Here is a 16,673-nt window from a genome sequence, read left to right as displayed (position 1 = left end):
CAATTCAATGGGCCCTCCAATTCTCAGACTTATCTCTCTTTTTCTTGGTAGATCTATAGGAAAAGAAGCTGGAAGCCTCTTTATTTTTTGACATTACAGGTAATTCATGGGAAGAATTTGGTAGTCTGTCTCATAGATGGATACGTTTACTTTGTAGGCATCTAGACCTAATGTTTACAAAGGGACCATGAAAGTTCCATCAAATATTTACTGAGCTGCTGTTAGGTGCCAAATACTGTTCTGTGTGCATGCTGTGGTTAGGGATAACTAAGGCCCATCTTCAAGGGGCTTGTGTCTGCTGGGGGTTCGGCAGTCACGCATTAACCCGACTTTATATCATGGTGTGTGTTAGATGCTGTCTGCCACAGCATCCTGGTTTAAGCACAAGATCTGTCACTATCAGGAAGCCAGCAAGGAAATATCACTTCTGAGCTGAATCTCATAGGTGACCAGTGGCGGGAGGCAGGTCACAGAGGCCCTTGTGTGGAATAATAGCTAGGATCTCACTGGAGCACCTGTTCTGTTTCAGACATTGTTGCGCGAATAATATTATCTGAAGCTTTGTGTGCAGGGATTTTGAAACTGTATAGGATAATCACGAATTTTCCTGAATCAGATATATTTTGGAAAATTTTAACTCCTTTATTTTTTTTAAAGATTTTATTTATTTATTCATGAGAGACACAGAGAGAGGCAGAGACATAGGCAGAGGGAGGAGAAGCAGGCTCCATGCAGGAGTCCGATGTGGGACTCGATCCTGGAACTCTGGGATCACATCCTGAGCTGAAGGCACACGCTCAACCGCTGAGCCATCCAGGCGTCCCAATTTTAATGCATTTAATGGGTCAATTTGACACTGGTTTTTCGTTTTTTATCTTTTTAAAAAATTTTTTTAAAGCCAGAACATTTTTTTAAAAAAATGTAGCATAATGTATATATTATAAAACTCAGTCTGGGGTTGCCCGGGTGGCTCAGCGGTTGAGTGTCTGCCTTCAGTTCAGGGTGTAATCCCAGGTCCTGGGATTGAGTCCTACATCAGGCTTTCTGCTGGGAGCCCGCTTCTCCCTCTGCCTCTCTCTCTGTGGCTCTCATGAATAAATAAATAAAATCTTAAAAAAAACCCTCAGCATGTTAACCATTTTTAGGTGTAGAGCTGTTCATTGGCACTTAGTGCACAATATTCACATTGTTGTACACTGAGCACTACCATCCATCTCCAGAACCTTTCCATCTTCCCAGATTTAGACTCTCTACCATATAAACATTAACTCCCCATTCCTTCTTTACCCCCCAGGCCCCATTCTATCTCAGTGGATTTGTCTACTCTAAGTACATCAACATGATTGGAATCATAAAGTATTTGACCTTTTCTGCCTGGTCCTTTTCACTTAGTAAAATGTCTTCAAGGTCCATTCATGTTGTAGCATAGTATAGAATCTTCTTCCTTTTTAAGGCTGAGTAATATTCTGTTGTATGGAGACACCACATTTATGTATTTATTCATCTGTAGATGGTCTTTGGGTTTCTTCCACCTTTTGGCTACTGTGAGTAATGATGTTGCATACATGTTGATGTTGCATACAACTATCTCTTCAAGACCCAACTTTTAGTTCTTTTGAGTATATCCCTAGGAGTGGAATTGCTGGATCCTATGGTAGTTCTATGTTTAACTTTTTGAGGAACCTCCATGCTGTTATCTGTAGCATCGGTCCCATTTCCCATTCCTACCAATGTGCACAGGGATTCTGATTGCTGCACATCCTCGCTAATACTTGCTATTTTTTGTATTTTGGGTAAAAACTGTCCTAAGCGTTATTAGGTGGAAAGCATTGTTTTTTTATAAAAACAAACTTTCTGAAAATAATTTCTAAAGTTAAATCCTAGAACTTTAGATTTTCTGTATTTAGTAACCTGCTTACCTTAGTCCTCCCCAAGGTGTGAACTGGCTCTCTTGGGCCACCAGGCAGAGGCAGTTGCAGTGGGGTAAGGGCTCAGATGTTGTGACCAGAATACCTGACAGAGATGCTGGCTCCACATCTTTCTCCTGTGTGATCTTAGGGCCCAACCTCAGATTTGCATCTGTGAAATGGGTGGGATAGTAGAGGGTGGTTATGAACATTGAGAATATCTGTCATATAGACTACTTTCTCTCTCATGGATTTGTTATTATCAGGAGTAGGTTAGAGGAAAAGTTTGAGCAGCACTGCCTGATGGGGAGTTGTTGAAGTTTTCAGCTGGGAAATGGCAAGGCTTGTTCTTATTGTTTGCCAATAATTTTGAGACTGGAATTCCTTTGTCAGCAAGCTGGAGGAAGGCAGTTAATGTCAAGTGAGGCTCAGAGTTGCTGATTGTGTTTAGAATCAAGGACTTGGTGGCTTCTCAGAACGGGGAGGAAGCAACTGTATTCCAGTGATTACTTGTAATAGGTTCAGTTGCCAGTCAGGATGAATGACACATGCTCCATATTCCTGTTGGTTAGCTGTGTAGTGATTCCAATTCCAGACTGTTCGACTATGGAATAAAAGGGAATGTGCCTGAGGAATACCAGAGTTACAGCATAATTTCATAATCTCCCAGGGCTACTAGAATTCCAGGTGGGAAATATCTATAGAGCCTGAGTTCTTAAGAGAGCCATTTTGCCTTTCATCTGGAAGGCAGGTCACATTGGCTTTTCTGTATGAGCTGCTCCCAGTGATTCGGTCATGAAAGGCCTCGTGGGGGGTGGAATACTTTCTAGATTGATCTTTAACTGAAAATAGGTTTAACTCTCTGATTCAGAGGGTCCCCAATTTATCAGTCCATGGGCCCTGCTGTCCTCAAGTTAAGTCTGTCATAGAGCCCATAGGCTAAAAAAATACCGAACAATTCCATTTACCTAAATAGTTTTAATTAGCTGAGAAAGGATCTTTCTAAGTGTAGAGAGAAAGAAGAAGAAAGTTAAGAAAAACTTCCAATTTTTTTGGAGATTAGTGTGCTGGGTGCAATTTAAAGTCACATGGAAGTCTCAAGAGATGAACCAAGTCACTCCATTTTTGAAGGTTGGATATAGGTATTTGTTTTTCTTAACCTAACGTTCACAAGATTCCTAGAAAACAGGAGTCTCTAATTATGTTTGTGTTTGTTTCTTGGGCAAGATTGTAATTCTGTAGAGCCAGCCCATGTTGAATGTGGCTTCTTGGGCCTTGCCCAGGATTGGTAAGCTCCTAGTTCCTCTGTGTGGATCCGTTATCACAGTGATACAGTGAGAAATGTTGCTAATCGCCAGCTTAGGGGAACAAGGACTATGCTTACCAAGCAAATTTTAGGAATTCAACTTGAAAATGCACAGAGATTGTAGTAGTATCACCAGTAGGTATTTTAAATGATCATTTTTGTTTTACTTTTAAGCCCGTTATGCTTTCAGTTGGACAGGCAGACAGCTGGACAGTCTCAGGTGGAGAGAGATCTGAGACTTTAACTTCACTAAATTTATATCTTCAAAAGGTCCGTGTTTTTATTGAAACTAGATTGTGGGGTGAGCGAATCGAAGGCAAAAAGACAGTTCTTATAAGGGCTAGTCAATAAAATGAAGTGATGATCTTTGTCATGAGGAGACACTTTCGGCATCTGTGTTCTTAGAGCTCTAGATTCTGACTTTGCCTCTTGACCTTATACCAAGTCTACGCTGTTTGCTATTTCCTTTTCGGTTCCCACTTTCAGGCCGCTCATCTCTTTTTTTTTTTTTTTTTTTAAGGCCGCTCATCTCTAGCCATCATTGAGGGCTGCTTCTCTTGCCCCCTCTGATGTTATTTCCCCTTCACAGTGACAGGATATCCTTGGATCTGCGGCCCACTCCAGGCCCAGGGTGATCTGTAGCTGCTGCCTAGATATAACTACTTGCACAATGGAAAGGCAGTATATTTTGATCAGAAGTCCTCGTCTTCCCTCCCCATCCTCTCCCTTCTAGGCCTCAGTAGTTCAGTAAACCGTTGGTCCCAGCCTCTCACCTGGAGTCACACCGATTCTCCCTCATTCATGCAACAAACACATCTAGCCAGTCACCAGGCCATGGCATTCCATCTCCATCACCAACCCCATCTCAGAGCCCCTGTAAGAGTCCAGGCAACCGTTGTCATGCCCTGGTGGCTCTATCGGCCTCATAATTGCCTCCCTGGCCTCTGGTCTTGCTGTCTCCGGATCCATGTAGGTCACCTGCTCCTGACAGTTCCCCTGATCCTCAGAGTAAAACCTGAGTCCCTAACATGGCCTCTCGATGCCCATTGTCCACCAGTCATGTCAGTACCCTCCACCTTTGATCCTACTGCCATGTCACTTTCTGAAGGAGACCAGTTCAAGTGTCATAACAATGCAGGGTTCATTACAACTGCCTATTTAGTTATACAGTTGACCCTTGAACAACATGGGGTTTAGGGGCAACCGACCCCCAACATCGTCAAAAAATATCCGTATATAACTTCGGATTCCCCACAGACTACTAAGAGCCTACTCTTGATCAGAAACCTTACTTACCAATAACATAAACAGTTGACCCACACGTATGTGATATGTTAGATGTATTACGAACTGTATTCCTACAATAAAGCTAGAAAAAAGAAAATGTTATTAAGCAAATCATAAGAAAAAGAAAATACATTTACAGTATTATACTGTACTTATTGAAAAAAGTCTGCATGTAAGTGGACCCATGAAGTTCAACCATGTGCTGTTGAAGGGTCGCTGTACCTTTCCTCAACTGGAGAAAGTTCTGTGGTGGCTGAGGTGATGAGTGCTGTTCACCACTCTACTCCTGATGTCTCTCCTAACAGCAGCCAGACAAGAGGAACCAAGGAAGTATTTGCTGATGCTTGCATTTGCTGATGATGGTAAACTACATTTACATTGAGGCCATTGGTATTTCTTCCTAATTTACATTCACTCTAGTGATGACAGGCTTAGTTGACTTTGCAGGTGTTCTTACCTGCATGTGGCCCTTGTTGCTTATGTGACCACCCCAGAGGCAACTGAGGCACTGACTGTTGCCAAACTGTAGACTCTTGCATCAGAGCAGTTGGTCTAGGGAAGACTGTTGGGCTCTATAGAGTTGATTGCTGTATCATTATAGTTCTGAAATTATAATTAGAAAACAAACGAACCAGCAGACTTTGGCAGGTTGTTTTCTTTGCGGAGGAGAAGCAGGGTTGTTTTGAAATGAAATTCAAATATAGTTAAGTTGGTCACATTGAAGCATACACTTGCACAGCTAGCTACCTTGCCAGATCTTGAAAAACTCAAAGGCGGGCTTTGTTCTGTGGACAGGCAGGCTTAGACTCACAAAGCTTCTTCCTAAGAAGTAACTGTTTGGCTGTACCACTCCTTGTCCCTGAGCTCTGAAATCACTGCCACAGGGGAAGCAACCATCAAACAAGATAAGCCCCGAATGTTGAGATGCCATGAATACAAGCGATGTGACTGGCAGGCTAGTGTAGGGTCACCTACTCCACAGTGCGCCTGACCATAGTGCGGTAGTGAGTTACAGCCAAGGATGTGACAGCAGGTTTATATCTGTGCCCTGGGCTGTGTGGTGTTGCCCTGGTCTCCACAGCATCAAGGACGTTCCTTGACGGAGAGATCAGAGGTATTCAAGAGGCAGAAGTAACCTCCTACGTAATGGAAGGGAGTAGCTCACAAAGGATGAGTGGAAAGAGAGGAAGGTCAGAGGATGCCAAAGACAAACGTTCCTACTTCCAAATGTCACAGGGCCTTTCTCATACAAGGAAGGAGGGGACAAAACTCTTCTTCCTCTTCTTTTTCCTTATACCATCTGAGCCCCTAAGCCAAAGAAATCAGGTTCCTCTTTTTATTAATTGCTATTATTAATTTAGTTTAATATACTAGTAATTTCAATTAATATAGCAGTCATATTGCCATTGGAGACTTTGTTTACATTATGAATTGAGGGAGATTGGGCAGATAATAGGCGCATCTTACAGGAAAATGTGTTTTAAATTCTGAACAGTTGACTCCTAAATTGACATTTAGAATACTAATTGCCAAAATTTTGAGACATCTGTTACTTATATCTCACTGCCAGGGTAAAGGAGAGTCCTAAGGCAGATATTATGCATGTGTATGGAGAAAAGTTAGAGCTGATTTCAAAATGAAATAATGGAATTTAATGTATATTTTGGTTCCAGATCCATCCTTTGGGAAACATCCATATACAGGCATTCCTTGGCCGGTCCTTACATGTTCATCTGGCAGTGACCTTTGAATTGGCCGGATGGCTTTAGGGAGCAGGATGGGCTTCCATTTGTGGGTTATGAAACGGTGGCTTACACATGTGGGTACTTTTCTGCACCCCCATGGACTGCATGGGATCTCTTTGCCTAAGCCCAGTTGCATATATAATAAGCTCAAGTCCATTGAATTTCCAATAGAATATTTCACTTTTTTTCGATCTAGAAATTTTGAGCTGGAATTCTATTTCCTATTAACCAGTTTTATATTAAACTATAAGTATAAAATGTATGCTTTGCAAAGAAAAGTGTCACATGGGATCCCTGGGTGGCTCCGTGGTTTAGCGCCTGCCTTCGGCCCAGGGTGTGATCTCGGTGTCCCGGGATCGAGTCCCACTTCGGGCTCCCTGCATGGAGCCTGCTTCTCCCTCTGCCTGTGTCTCTGCCTCTCTCTCTCTCTGTCTCCCATGAATGAATAAATAAATAAAATCTTTAAAAATAAATTTAAAAAAAGAAAGGTGTCGTGCTATGAACCTAGCTAATATTTCAGTGAGAATGTTCTGCTTACAATGCACTTGCTTCTCATAACAACCTTGTGATATATTCTCAAAGAAATGTTAGGATCACATTGGGGAATCTGAGGTTGGGATGGGATGTGACTGGTCTAGGTTTCCAAAGGTAGTGAAAGGCAAAGAATCCAGACCCAGGAATTCTGAGCCTTAGCTCGATGCCCTTTCTCACCTAACCTGCTTCAGCTGTAAGTCTTTGAGGTGTGGACTTACTTGAGATGGACCCTCCCTGGGTCTCAGGTGGTTGGCCCTGGGTTCTTTGTGACTGCTCTCAGAAGGCACGTCTGTTTCCATTCCTAACTGCCTGGACTCAGAGGGTAACCTGTGTCTCATCTTGCACACTACTTCACTTTCCTTGTTTTAGGTTCCAGATACTTAAGTCTTTCCTATTCTTTGGTGTTTTGTTGGTTGGGGTACCTAAACTAAACTGGTTTTAAACTTTCCACAAAAGATAGAATATAGTATTCATTTTATTTCAGGCCCTGCTGAGCATCTGACATATTTTAGAATATCATTAAGCTCTGCGTTGGAGGAGCCATGTCAGTGGGATGTTATGCTGGGGCATTCCTGGGTTTGATACCTGCTCCTGTTCCTGTGAGGCATCCAGAAGTGTCTGGCTTGTGAGAGCCAGAACATCACGTCAGGGGAATGAAGCTGAGGAAGGAGTGTTGTGGCCACAATGATGGCCATGTCTCCTCATAGGCACAGTGTCAGAGGCATAGGTACAGTTGATGGGCTGTGAGGCCCCAAAGGCAGATGGGACAGACCTGACTGGGAAGACGGGGTGGGGGGAGTTGGTGTTTTGAGGGATCAAGATTCTAAGGGCTGAAGCTATTTAGCATGGCTTGTCTCTTACTGTCCCCTCAGGACCTAGTGAGTCAGCGGGAGAATAGATGGTAAACACAGTCGCCACTAGAGGCTGTATCTATTGGAGTGCTATCAGTGAGCACCCAGGAACCCTGCCCTTTCCCACGGCAGGTGCACTAAACAGATAAATCAAGTGATGAGGGAGCAGGTCACGTGATTGCACGGAAGCTTCTGGCCACAAATCTGTGTGTGTAGAGAGAATGGCAAACTCTAAAGAAGCCACTGGGAGCCCTCTGAGTTGCCAACGAATCTCTCTTTGGAGGGCAAATATGTACAGAGAAATTGGCACCAACAATGAAAGCCTGAGAAATGTGTGTTTTCTCCACCATAAATCTTCCTCGCCAGGGTTCTGCTCCTCTGTCCCTCTGTCAGGTTTTCCTTGTGGTTGGGCCAGTTTGCTTTTCTGAGCCATGGGAGAGTGTGAGAAACAGTTCCATCATTAGCAGCAGGAAGTTTTCTTTATGTTCTAGCACCATGTCTGAAGTCCTCAGCATTACTTCCTCATGCCCAGGGGTATAAATGATATTCCATGAAGATGGGCTCACCAGATTAGCCTCCTCCTTGAACAAAGTGGCCACAGATCAGCTCCTGCTAGGCTGGGCCATGCTGTCCCAGGGCAGAGGTGTAAGTCAGAGGGCCTCAGAAACTATCGCCTGGTCACCCACTACTGGCTTTGTTCATCAGTGGTGTCACTCCATGTCACTACTCAGCATGTAGCAAGGATGATGTTTCCCAAGAGGTGTAAAGGGTTGACAGGAAACAATATCCAAATGTCAGTTCAGTCAGAAGACAATTTAAATTAGATGATATAAGGGATGTTGGCAACTGCTTTAATGTGAAAAACAAATAAGAGAACGTGGGATACCTGATTGAACAGAGCAGGGAAAAAGTGTTTTCTGAACCTCTATCTTTAGTGATGGCAAGATGGGCTGCTATGGCAACTCCCAATTTAAAACCTGTTTGACTGCTGGATAGAAACAGAGTAGAAAATTGTTCTTGTTTCCCGCAACATGCAGTGTTATAAATTGTGATTCTGTGCCTAGGAACTCATTTTGTGCGAAACACAAAAACAAAAAGAAAATGCAGGGAAAATACAAGGCAAATATACATTCTTATAAGCAGTTAGTAAATGTGTTTTCCCCAAACACTGTATTTACAAGCTACATTGAGCCTTGGAGGGGGTTTTCTCTGCTGCCTGCACCCGGTGTTTTAGACTGTGAATCTGATGACGCATGCCATGGCTCCAGGTTCTGCTAACCCTGCCTTTAGCAAGCAGAAACATTGTTTTTGCTCCAGTGACCTTCAAAGTGCCTTCAAGATTAGGGCCATCCATCTGGAAAACTTTGCTCTGAATAGGAAATGCAAGGGAAGTCCAGCTTGTGGTGACATCTGTTTTGGCATTCGCTGCAGGCATTAGGTAGTCCTGACCGTGAACTTTAGTGGTTACTGCTGCGGTCTTACTCACCATGAGAAAGATGGTGGACAGGGGACAACGTGTAGGAAACTAGGCAAGGTATCTTCAGAACTTAAATTTGGCAGTGATTCTCCTGAAGTGTTCCAAGGCTCTTTCAGCTTTGAGGTTTAGAGTAGAAGTGGAGGAAGGGGAGGTTCTGAGGCCAGCACTCTGCTGAGTGTTGGGGCGATGGAGGGCAGGATAGTGCAGTGGATTGTGTCAGCTATTTCACAGAGCAAGACCTACCTGAACATGTCTTGCTAGACCTGCCTGACCCCCAATTTCAGAGATCAAAGGAAGGTTTTCCTCTTTTCAGTCTAAGACCTGCCTTGGCAAATCCTCATTTTCTCCACGCCTTCTGCCCCACAGAAGAACTGACAGAGCAAACACCTATCCCCATTGGGAAACCCCATCTCACCCACAGGAATGTGGTTTAGCCTAGTAACCCAGATAAGGCAAGCCAAGACAATGGCATGCTTGTATGAAATTGACACCTTTCCCAAAGATACAGTGATTCAATCTCATCCACAGTTACCTTTTTATATACACTTTCCATTTTTAAACACTTAAATGATTGGATATTTAAATGAAGCCAGAGCTCTGGCTTTTTTGAGGCATCCTCCCCCAATTCTTTGACAACAGAGACCCTGAGGATACCAGATCCAGGGGCAAGGGACATTCTTCCTTAGACGGTATACATGAGGGTTGGACAGAAGAAGGAAAATGTTTTATGTTAAGGACTTGTGGAAGTTTGGTGGGGGGGTGGGATGGGAAGCAGCTTTCTCCCTGGATCTAGAACTCACAGTTGAATCTTAGATAGTTTCCTATGGAAGTGTTATAAATTATGGTTAAATTCAGTGGTAGCTATATTACTAGCTAAATATAGTTTGATGGACAGAGTCTATCAGGAAACACATTGCCTGTTGTACAACCTAATCATAAAATGTGGGGTGCCAGAATTTCCAGCTTCTCACAGTCTTGATTTCAGCAAGGTTTTGGGAAAGATATTGGAACAAATAATAGAAAGAAGAGATCTGTCAGGAAGAGAAAGAGGGAGAATAAAATGGGCAAGTTCAGTACATGAGAAAGACTTACTACCATGAGACTTTTTTTTTTATCAATCCATAAACTGTAACTTGCTGAAAATAAGATTCTATATAATTGCAATAAAATAAAACATTTATTGTTGTCAAATATTTTGAAGTTAATATTTATCAGAATATCTTAGCTATATATCTGTTATGTTTTTTCACAGCCATCTTGGTTTAAATTAGAGAAGTTAATAATTTGGGTACTCCAATTACACTATATGTGTGTGTGTGTGTGTGTGTGTGTGTGTGTATATGATTTAGGTTAATATGATACTATATGGTGTGAAATAGAGAATCTTATTCTCTACTCAAGTATGAATGCATTTAACTTTAATTTCCTGGATAAAGAGATATATTGAGAACTATACCAGCTTAATATTTATGCCAACTTGCTTTTATTTTGCATTTGGTAAGTTAAAATAGTTTCTTTGAACAAAGAGTAGGGAAAATATTAAAGTATGGGTTATATTACATATTTCCATAAGCCATACTTTATAGAAGAAACACTTTATTTTAAAAAAGATTTTATACTTATTTATTCATGAGAGAGGCAGAGACACAGGCAGAGGGAGAAGCAGGCTCCCTGCGGGGAGCCCAGTGTGGGACTCAACCCCCAGGACCCTGGGATCACAACCTGAGCCAAAGGCAGACGCTCAACCACTGAGCCACCCAGGCACCCTTAGAAGAAACATTTTGTATTTTAAACAGAAAATACAATTTTATAGAAGAAAAACACTTTCCTAAGAATCACAGTTACTTTAGGACCCTCTTTGGACATTTTTAATTCAAATTTTGTTGATTAATATTGAGACAGATAGATTGAAGTATATGTTATCAATATATACAGTTCAACATTAGTATTAAAAATATATTTTAAGTACGTTATGAAATGTTTATAAAATTCTTCATTGTCATATTAACTCAGATATGTAATTTGTGTAATATGAGCATTCAAATTAGAAAATGTCAGATAAACGAGATTACCTAGGGCAGCGCGGGTGGCTCAGCAGTTTAGCACCGCCTTCGGCCCAGGGCCTGATCCTGGAGACCTGGGATCCAGTCCCACATTGGGCTCCCTGCATGGAGCCTGCTTCTCCCTCTGCCTGTGTCTCTGCCTCTCTCTCTCTCTCTCTCTCATGAATAAATAAATAAATAAAATCTTTAAAAAAAGATAAACATGATTACCTATTAAATGAAATATCTGTCTTGATAGTTAAAAGGTGAGTGTAACTATTAACATATAAGTATTTACATTTCTATGATATTAAATTTTCTTTTTCATTGAATGTATAAAAAAATCTACAAAATTAGATACAACTATTAAAATAATGTAACATAAACATTAAGTTGAGCTTTCTACCGCAGGAAACTATAGCTGCTGACAATATTACCATTTGAAAGATTATTTTATCAGTACCATCAAACAGTACATAGAACACTCTGTTTTATGATTGGAAATGATAAATTTCAGTAGTTTCCCCGAAACCATTTTGAGACTAATTGATAGCACTTCCATAGTTTTCAGAGCATATATTTCTTCTTCCTAATAGCATCATTTAAGGTGGTGACTGGGAATACTGCTAACTTTCTACAATGCATAGGACAGCCCTCCTGGCTAAGAATTATCCAGCCCCATGTGTTATGTTGACTCACCTAAGGTATGCGAAAGAAGTGGTATTCCTTCATTCAGTAACTGACTGAATGCTGAGAATATAGTTAAATAAGATCTGGTTTCTGACTTTTAAAAAATTTATTTATTCATTAGAGAGAGACAGAGACAGAGACATAGGTAGAGGGAGAAGTAGGCTCTTTGCAGGAGCTTGATGTTGGACTCAATCCCGGATCCCGAGATCTCAACCTGAGCCGAAGGCAGCTACGCAACCGCTGAGCCACCCAGGCATCCCTGGTTTCTGACTTAAAAGAACTTTTCAACCTTTTCAGAGTTTAGTAGACAAAGTAAACTGAGAAACCAGCATGATAGAGCAGTATGGCAAATGCTAAAATAGAGTAATGCATTAGAGAGCCCACAGAGAAAGGGTATTTGAATTGGACAGTAAGCAAAGAGTTCCTCTCGGGCAAAGTTCATGGGAATTAATAAAAGTTAGTTAGCAAAACACGTATTTATCAGTCAGGAAGAGAGAAATAATCTCTAGGTATTTCAAACAAAGATAATCTAAAATAGGGGTTATGTTTACACAGCCGTGAAACAGAAGAGATGAAAGTGAGGAACTCAGATGAACAATAATAGTGGGAAGATGCTCCTACCCCGTAGGCTGGATGGATAAAGGAAGAGATGGTCCTACATGAGTCCTGCCCTGGTGCCACCTGGTGGGAACTAGGATTTAGGAGGGGGGAGCTGGAGCCAGAGAGTAGAGAAAAGCTGCTGGAAGTACCCCTGTGGTAGGTATTGCACACAGGGAGAAATACCCTAGCATCTACCTTCTCCTACACGCATCATCTCCCACCAGTGCTTCCTACTGACCAACTTGGCCAGAAGCCCTTTGTCAGAGGGGCCTGGGAATTGTGCTTCCCTGCAATACAGAGAGACAAAAATGGCTGGAGAAGATCTCTTGAGAGCAAATGAGGAAATAACCCAAAGCACAGCAGTATGATAAAGCCTCCCTGTAAATAATTCAGCATGGCCAGAGTGAGAGGATTTTTGTGTGTGAAGCTGAAATCTGACATCTCCTCCACGTTCAGAGGTGGCAGCCAGTGACACCAGGATGAAGTGGCATGACCCCATTTGCAATTTTTGGGAAGGACACTGGCCAGCTTGCAGGTGTCAGATGTGATGGGAAGACAGGATATTTTTCAGGAGGCTCATGCAGTGTCCAGGTGGAAAGGCACTAAAGACTTGAAATAAGCAGTGGCTTGGCAGCCATACTGAGCACTGATTGTCACGATATGGAGTAGAATCTCTTAGATTCTTATTTTATCAGTACCATCAAACAGTACATAGAACTCCTCTTCTGCCTTTAATACTGCCTCCTCTTCTGCCTTTAATACTGCCTTTGGTGACCAGTGAGATCCAGAAGGAAAGGAAGTGGTCTAGAATGAAGGGGCCCAAACCTGGTCCCTCTGATTCCCAGCCCCACTGTGCTTTCGCCTGTAATGGCTTAACAATGAGCACATCTCTCAGACCCGGTGGGTCTCAATGCCTTAATCTTTACAAACAGGGGTTAGATGTTCCCTCAGGCAATATTGTACAGCGCTGTGATTCAGAGATTTATGCTTTCAGATTTCGATGTATTTTGCAATATATTCCAGTTTGTTTTCCTCCAATGTCATATTTTCTTTATTTTACATGAACAGATTACAAAAACCCCCTTGTGTGTACATTTAACCTGGTATGTATTTCTGAATTTCAAATTCAATTACTATAAATTCTTACTTAAAAATTACTGGTCGTAGTTGTTTTCAGAGATTTCTCATTACGAGTGAAAAGAAATGTTCTATTCTAAAGTTCAGACACCCGAGAATCCAGCTTGTAGACAATGGATTTCACAATATTCCCATCTAAAATTCTTCCTTGTAGTTCTGTTCATAAATCTCTCTGGCAGAGCTCCCACAATTTACAAGCCTTGCTACAAAACCACTGATTGAATCGCAACCCTTGTTAGTTAATAGAGGTCAAAGTATTAGTTCTAAATAATGCTACTTGGTATGTTTCTCGGAAATTCCAGGAAAAGCCTTTTTCCGTGATTTTCAGTTTCATTCCAAGCAGCACACAACAATCACGTTGTTCAGCAGCATGTTGAAATAGTAAGTCACTGGACTTTTAAAAAGCATGTTGCCTCAATCAGAAACTCACATCTGTGTGTATTTTACTGGATCTGTATCTTAAAATTTAAATTATAGAAAATACTTAACTTTTTAGTGTTGTAAAAATTTAAACATCTTAACATTGGAAAAATATGGTGATATATGATGAATTGTTACATTGATACAGATATTGAAACAGTTTTACATCAAGATAAATAATTTACATATATATTATTCCCACTCTCAGTCTTGTTCTGAAGGCAACATGTAAACATATCATTATAAACATATCTTGGTAAAGCAGTGTGGTGAGTTGCCTGTAACCCGCAGAGTTAAGGGGTCTCATTAATCTCAGGAGGATCAGGAAGGAATTCCCAAAGATGATGACACTTTGGGACAATCTCAAGAGTGTTAGACTAAAGGGATGTACTCCTTTTTGACTACCACAGGACACTGAGCCATCCTTCCAACTATATTGTTCTACTCACTGTAGGGTGACCAGTCATTCCAGTCTGCCAAGAACTTCTCTGGTTTCAGCCCTGAGAGTCCCATGTCCTAGAAAATCCCTCACACAGGGCCAACAGGGACAGCTGGTCACCCAAGTTTATTGCCTCACAATCTAATTTAGGTTCCTGGATCTTCCTTTGGTAATTGCCAAGTTCCCATCTAGAACAGCTTATCACCTTGTCACTGTCTTGAGTTTACCATGGGGCCTATGAATTAATTGGTTGATTGATATACCTTATACATAAATGTTCTTTTGTAGATGGCACCTGAGCACAGATGACTGAAATGACTTTACTCAAGATTCACATGACAGTACTGAGTTTAAAACCTAGGCCTGCCTCAGTGCCAGTCACAGAACATTCAAACTGGCCAACATTAAAATCGAGTACTGGCTGGAGCACCTGCTGGTTCCATGGGTTAAGCATCTGCCTTTGGCTGGGGTCATGATCCTGGGGTCCTGGGATCGAGCCCTGTATGGGGCTCCCTGCTCTGCAGGAAGCCTGCTTCTCCCTCTCCCTCTGCCTGCCTGTGCCCCTGCTTGTGCTCTTTCTCTGTCATGTAAGTAAGTAAAATCTTTAAAAAAAAAAAAAAAAATTGAGCACTGCTAGCACCCCTTGAGACCTCAAGGATAGCCGGACACTTTCATCTTTGGTTATGAAAGGTCTCATAGCGCCCTCTACTTGTGGTGTCTGTAAATTGTCTCCGTCCAGCCAGACTAAGAAAAGGGTTCCTATCTGCTCCTCTGTATCCAGTGCAATTCATAACAAGGCCATTATTGTTACATAGTATGCCATTAGTCAGTGTCTGTGACTGGACTTGATGTTTGCATAGACCATATGCTGCCTTTCAAGATTGTGAGAAGCTGAAGCAACCACAGCCCCCTGTTCCTCCAGAGTAGGTGAGAGTAGACAGGGGGTACTCAGTATTAGACTCATTTTACAACTGGTTATAGATTTACACCCAGCCTTAGTGCCACGATGAGTCAAGTTTCTGCTTCTATGGCTCATTCAAAAGCAATCTACAGCTCTTCAGGTTCCTTAATTTCTCCATGAGAACATTAAGCTGCAAGAGGGCATTTGGTAGCCCCACTGGGCTTCTGAGTGATGGAATTGGGCAAGTGGACATCAGAAAGGCTCCAGGGGTCTAAGTCTATATAGCCTCTCTGGTCCCAGATGAAATCAGCCCTTTAGCTGTGACTCCCTGGGAATCTCAGGGGGCACAATGTAGGGGCAAATAAAAATGAACCCTTCACAGAACCTGGAGAGTAGAATTAGATGAGACTTCTTAGGATGAGGTCACATTTTCTTCTGCACTTGAGAGGACTAAGATAAATTGGGACCTAACCTTAAGGTTTTTATACAACCTGTTCCTTCTTTTCCTCTTCTACCTTAATTTATTTATTTTAAAAAGATTTTATTTATTCATGAGAGACAGAGAGAGAGAGGCAGAGACACAGGCAGAGGGAGAAGCAGGCTCCACACAAGGAGCCTGATGGTAAGGACTCGATCCCAGGACTCAGAGATTACACCCTGAGCCGAAGGCAGATGCTCAACTGCTGAGCTACCCAGGTGTCCCTCCTCTTCTGCCTTTAATACTGCCTTTGGAATAGTGGCCTTGACTGGCATAAGGACTTCTGGGATTTGACGTGAGTTGGGTTATGTCATGAGGCACTGAACTTGGTGTCACACATCTGGATTTCATATCCCAGCTCTGCCTCTCTTTTTGTTCATTAGTTTGAAGTAGTAGAGAAGAGTATCAGCTTTGGAAGGGACAGCTGCAGGAACCCCCAGCACCCTCTGCCTAAGTGTCCATTTGATTATCCGTAAAATGAAAATCATTGGCCTCGCAGGTGTGTATGAGTACTCAGTGACATGCTGTTTTTAAAGCACTTAGCACAGGGGCCTGGCATGTGGTAAACACGTAGTGAGTGGTAGTCATTTATGGTTATTATCACAATCCTTCCTACCTTCCTTCATTAACTAATCATTAGTTGAGAACAGGGTGACTGGGACATTTAAGCTGGTGCACACAGGTTGAGCATGTCTTGGCCTGAAGGGCAAAAAAAAAAAAAAAACGGAGAGCAACGTCTTCACTTGGGGGAGAGCGCATGGATCACATGTGTGTGGTGTGTGGAAAGAAGAAGGTGCAACATTTGTTTAGGTTGTATTTTTGTGTTTGAATTTCTAATATTTAAGTGTTATCCTTTTCT

The 16,673-nt window shown here is 42.1% G+C and overlaps 1 protein-coding gene across 4 annotated transcripts in view; it reads left to right on the top strand.

Annotated features, from left to right (window-relative positions):
• SPATA13 (spermatogenesis associated 13) overlaps positions 1 to 16,673 on the top strand; it is a 346,365-nt gene that overhangs the window by 247,237 nt on the left and 82,455 nt on the right. The window lies entirely within an intron of this gene.

The sequence above is a fragment of the Vulpes lagopus genome, chromosome 8, assembly GCF_018345385.1.
Source record: "Vulpes lagopus strain Blue_001 chromosome 8, ASM1834538v1, whole genome shotgun sequence".
Lineage (NCBI taxonomy): Eukaryota > Metazoa > Chordata > Mammalia > Carnivora > Canidae > Vulpes > Vulpes lagopus.
This window is presented reverse-complemented; position numbering and strand designations above follow the sequence as displayed.